General features: G+C 41.6%; 1 protein-coding gene across 1 annotated transcript in view; it reads right to left on the reverse strand.

The window, feature by feature from the left end:
• The window catches only part of LOC139750420 (HMG box-containing protein 1-like), a 37,423-nt gene extending 35,719 nt beyond the window's left edge, over positions 1-1,704 (reverse strand). The window contains exon 1 of the mRNA XM_071665198.1: positions 1,216-1,704. The gene's annotated coding sequence lies outside the window, so the exon portion shown is untranslated. The remainder of the gene's footprint in view (positions 1-1,215) is intronic.
• Between the last annotated feature and the right edge of the window lie 4,296 nt (positions 1,705-6,000).

Here is a 6,000-nt window from a genome sequence, read left to right on the forward strand (position 1 = left end):
TAGAAGCTGTTGAATTCAGGCAGCCTTTTTAAGTTTGGGTGGTTCAAACCAGGTTTGGCTAGGAACAAAGAAATATTACTAAATACCATAAATTTCAACAGATATTAGTAGTAAAATGATTTCTGTCACATTTAACCTCACCAAAACAAATCTATCCCAACTTACTGTTGTACTAAAGAATAAATGCTGAAAGAATCTTGCACTGGAGTTCTGATTATATTGATAAACAATGTAGGGAATAACATATACTGTAAAGAATAAAATGCTCAGATGCTGGTCACTAACCCTTTGTTTACCTGTGAATAAATCCTACTAGTAAACACCTGCACATCCAGGTAATAAGCAACAGGCTTTGCAATGGACAAACAACTATATGTATATAATTCTTTTTTTTTTTTGCATGGAAGTGCAGAAAATTTCCTAGTGGAAGCCTATGAAAAATTAACCTTCATTCACCAAAGATCCTTCAAACATATATGATAAAATCTGTATACATTCAACATAAAAATTCATGGCCTTGAATACATATAATCAAAGCACAATAATATTTAGATGGAGTGGGAAAATAGACATTGGAGAATCAATTACCTGAATCTTCAGAGAATCAATACAAATTACCCATTTGTAAATTATAACATCTGTGTTTTTCACTGTGGTCTCTCATGTAGGTTCATTTTGAACAGTTTCAGTTGACAAGTTTCAGACATGAAATTATTTGTAGTTTCTCTTGTATATTTACATTACTCTGGAGTTTAATACTGATGTTCTCCACACATATAACATAAAACAGGCCTATATAGTGTGCCAAAAATTAAGACATTAGTCTATCGATAAAATACTTAAAAAACACAGTTTTGCCTCGTATATCTCCCATTGTTATTTTTCATACCTTGACCTCACATATACAATATAAAATAACTTTAATAATCTGGTTATAACACGTAAACAACACAGATAAATACATTCTCTAAAACAATACTGAACCAGTTCTATGCCTGATACACGTATGACCAAAATAAAAATCATGAGGAAAAGAAATAAGATCTTGAACAAATGAGTTAAGGCTAAAAAAGCATAATCCATCAATAAGGAAAAATTCTATTTCAAATTATGAAATATCTGCGTTCAAAACGAGGCACTCGAGCTATTTAGCGGACTCTGAAACACGGGTGTTTGTGTTTTAAGTGTCAACTGGGAATGCCAATGAGGACTTACGGTTTTAAAGTCGGTGTAAAGATTCAAGAGAAGGCGGTAGGATGGGCGCCGTGGTATCCGACTTGACGATAGCGCTGGGAATCAACAAGTGCACATCTTTCGACGAGTCAAGTGCAGGCACCACTCCTCATCACTCACAACTAGTTCATCACGCTTCCTGGGCCCATTTCCAGTTATAAGCAGCGTCGCAACCTTCCGTGAAAGTGTCAGCCGTCAGCGAGCTCCGGGCGCCATCCTACACACTGTGATTCAGGGAAAGGGACTTCCCGAGCCAACACATCGAGCCTCCGCAACTGCCTTCGCCAAAACAAAACACCGCTAATCAAGGTTCCAATATTATTCCACGTGAAATAATCCTTTAATGCACAAAAACTCATCACTGCAACAATACATATTGTCTGTAACTTATTGAACGCAAATCAAGTCAGCGAGAAATTTTAAAGTCAAATACGAGGAGGATGAACGTCCGCACAGCACGACGTGCGAGTAAGTTTTAAGAGACTTGGCCGCTCGACCGCACTTTTTACTCGAGGTTTCGTGACCATGACCTCAGAGCTCGCCGCTGTTGCCAAATTTAAAGTTATGGATAATTATTTACATCATATTCGATACATAATATTTCATAAACATATTTTGATTCACTTATTCTATATTCAATGTATGAATAGAATTATGCAAATACTTATGACCTCCAGGGTGTATAACAAAAATATGTAAATAAGTTACTTGGCAAGGCAAGGACGTTAGAGGCTACAGCAGGTGGACTGGAGGCAGGTTGGCACGGGCGTTAAGAGTTCTGGACACCCAAACTCCTGAAGGATTTTATTTTATTTAAAAAGGGCGCCATTAAGATGGCAATCTTATGACCTTATATTACTTTTGACTAAGTCAACGCTGTGCTTAACCATTAACCAAAGGTCTGGATGGCAAAGGGGTGAAATATAAAACATTTCCTTAATACTACATGGCCACTTTTCCAAAGAAGGTCTTACCCCTACCTTTGGCCAGAGTTGCTCATCCAGCCCGCTCTTCGTCCATTTCTGTCTTTGTTGACTCGGGTTTACATCCCTAAACATTTTACACTTCTTCCAGGACAAGGTGCATGGCCTTTCTAGTCACTTGCAACGTTGTGACATGAATGATAGATATTTTACGCGCCTTGGGGTTGCATAGCAAATTATTGTAGATACAATGCTGTGGTAAATATGCAAAACTTGCAATTTTGCACGAAGTTTGCTTACAGTATCTTTGTATTAACCATGCTACATGTGAATATTAGTATTTCATTGATGTTTTTAATTTCAGAGGTCTGCGTGAATTTGACCTTTGTAGACGCTACACTGACTAAAAAAAAACCACCTGTTTTTGACACTTTGGCAAAAATGGTCGTACGAAGCAGACGTTGCTGTATCAGATTAACGCTGTAACCACAACACTGTTGCTTATACAGATCTATGCAAGCGGACACTGAAAGATCTTCCAGGCACTCCGTACTGCGACAGTTGGTTCAGTTCGGGTAAATCCTGCAACAGTCAGGGGGGAAAAATCAACTGGAGATTGTCAGGACGAAAGTGAGGGAGGTCTTGTTAATCTGCCAACACTGCGAGGATGGACACGGGCAACGTCCTTGTGGGGAATCTTGCCGGTGCTGCATCTTTCGCCCCGTCCAAAAGTTAGCCCATTGTATCGACGTCACCACGACGGTACCAGCTGGCCGTCTTCAGTCCCTCTCGAACGAGATATGAACACATGCTTCGTGAGGTGGTCAGGGGCGTTCACGTGAGTACGAGATTTTAACATTGGAGCAATTTGAGGCATGAATTAGAGAGAGAGAGAGAGTCAAATAGTACGGTCACTAGGAATATGTCTCCCGGCGATCATATATATATATATATATATATATATATATATATATATATATATATATATATATATATATATATAATCTGGAGAAGGTGATCTGCGACATTCGAACTTCATCGGGACGAATTTTAAGGAAAATTCAACCTAGGTATCAAAGCTTTTGCATTCTTCAGAGCGCTGTTGTGTACTAATTACATGGTTTTCCAATATTTTCTTGTTCATTACTCAGAGATATTAACTTTATGGAGTTTCTCTAACATGATCCACGACTTTTCTGTGGCAAATCACGACTCTGGTGAAGAAAAAGAATTAAACATGAGTGGTGGGGAGGGCGCGGGTGGAGACGCGCACCAATATGGTTTCAAAATTAAACATTCCAAGTTTTTTATTATAAGGAAGTTATCCTTCTTTTTTAGATTCGATCCAAGGTAGCTCGAGCATTGGTTAGAAATGATAGAATTATTTACAGTGCCAGTGAAATATCGGCTTTACTTCTATGATATGATAGTGTTTATGACAGTTCTTAAATGGTAAAAATTATGATATGGTAAGACGTCAAGTGTTGAAGCAAGCCTTCTGGCCGTACCTGGCTTGACCTAATCACTTCCGTGGCACTCTGTGCCCTAGGAATGAGGGATTATGATAATCACCCTTCTGCCTAGCATTTAGGGCCCTACAATTCAAGCCCTTGAGCATGTCAGCATCTCATCCACATGCACTTTACGACGGCCCAGGTAAAAGGATCTGTGAGTTCAACCTAGCCATGTCCTACTCTCCAATGTTTCGTCGAGCGAGCCCTACCAGCAAGGTATGTAAAGCTACCCTAGACTTCAGGACTCCCATCGTAGCCACGGCGTCAACTGGACTGTGTGCACACCTTCCAACAAGCCTACATCAGCGCTCGTTATCGTTTTGGTCTAAAGATGTCTGTGATGCGTCGGAGTTCATCATCTGGTTCGATATTTCAGGAGGGCTAAACTCCAGCTCCCTCCAGAACGAGTGAAACCCCCATCAGGTTATCATTAGCGTTAAACTGACTCGAGTTTTTCTTGAGATGGTGACGCTTCTTCTTGAGTGAGCAGACCTTCAACCATGTTTCTGAGGACTGCCGTCCCTGCAGACGTGACTGGAAGGAAAATGACACCTACCTCATAGCATTCGACTTCGCTGCCTTACCGCCTCAGGATTTCTCTCTCAATAAAGAGACGCTGAAGAAGCCACAACGTTACACAATGCCATCCAGAGCTTGCAACCCACTGAGGAGGGGACCACAATCCCGAAGGCGTGTCGATCAAGCTCCTACAGGTTGCTGGGTGTGAGGTAAACTAAGACGGATTGGGAAACGTGCCTTGCACCAGATGAGGGAGAATTGTTGTGGTGCACTGTGCTGTGTCACACCCTAGTAAGTCCTACTGTATTAAACCTTTTTTTTTTATGTAAGATTAAACAGACCTCTAATCCTATCAGGTACAATGGTAGATGCTGACAACATGGCAGATATAACCACACTACTCTATCAGAGGATCATCACCTGCGTTTTTGGTCACTATACACACTTCACCCATCCGTCCGCTTGGCCGCTGTCTGCTCCACCCTCCTGAGGGATGTGAAGTAACGTCAGTGATCTGTGGCTCATCTGCAGACAACAACAGACCAGCTAGGGCAGCTCTACTGTAAGATGGCCATTGTGTCCCTGGAAGCAAGAAACAAGGATTTGCAGTCGCCACCTCAAGTGTCCTTAAACAATGAATTATAACCCTTGACTAGGGGTCCATTATGAACTAAGGTACAATAAATACGGTAAACATTACCGTAATACAGACTCATATGTAGTCAGGTTTGTTATGAGTCAACTTTAGGTGCGCAACGACTTTTCATGTTATGCTGGGTTAGGAAAGGACTCCTTAGCGCCCCTGTGAAAGGGTTAAGATTAGACTCCTCCTGTGAGGGATTAGGAAAGGACTCTTCAACACCCTTCTGAAGGATTCAACATATAGTAAACATATAGTAAATTCCTTCTAATCCCCGAGGAAATGAAAGACGAAAAGTTCACAAGTGCACTTTCGTGTAGTGATCACATCATCAGGAGAGACATAAGGAGAAATATACAACAGTCAGTTGATATACAAGGAAGAGACGTACCTATAGGTGAAAAGGACTCGAAGGCAGCCCTACTGCGCGGCGGGGCGATGATAAAAGTTTTCCCTTAGTCCATCAACAGTCCATGAGATCCCCCGTCACGTCACGTGGCCTGAGGCTTAGGGGGAAAGCCCCGCGCCTGTACGTGTCTCGGGTCGCATCAAATCAATCCCTGAACACCACGGTAAAGTTTATAGGCCTTTCATACGCACTGGACACGTTGAGTATACGATATTGATTTACCTATAGGTGAGAAGGGTTCGAACCCAGGAATAGACGATGCTAATTTACCTGTAGGAGAGAAGGGCTCGAACCCATGAATAGACGATATAGATTCACCTATAGGTGAGAACGTTTCGAACCCAGGAAGAGACGATATTGATTTACCTATAAGTGAGAAGGGTTCGAACCCAGGGATAGACGATATAGATTCACCTATAGGTGAGAATGGTTCGAACCCAGCAGTCCTACTATGCTTTATGCAGGCAGGCTTGTACGGCATCCATTTTCCTATCATTAATTCACATTTGCTCGGGTTGTATTTCTTCATCCCAGACCAACTTTGGAATCTGTTTAGGTCCCCTTGTAAGCTGATGCAATCCTCCTTAATCTTCACCTCCTTCCATCAGCATCTCTGTTGGTCTTGTCCCACCCTGCAGAGAGGATTTGATCCTTCGTTGGCAACACATACAAACGTCAAAGTCTGAAATCTGACAAAGGGGTAAACAACAGGTGGTTGAAAACGACAAACAAACGAGCACCGAGATGCGTATTGTATAGGTT

Source organism: Panulirus ornatus, chromosome 9 (assembly GCF_036320965.1).
Source record: "Panulirus ornatus isolate Po-2019 chromosome 9, ASM3632096v1, whole genome shotgun sequence".
Taxonomy (NCBI): domain Eukaryota; kingdom Metazoa; phylum Arthropoda; class Malacostraca; order Decapoda; family Palinuridae; genus Panulirus; species Panulirus ornatus.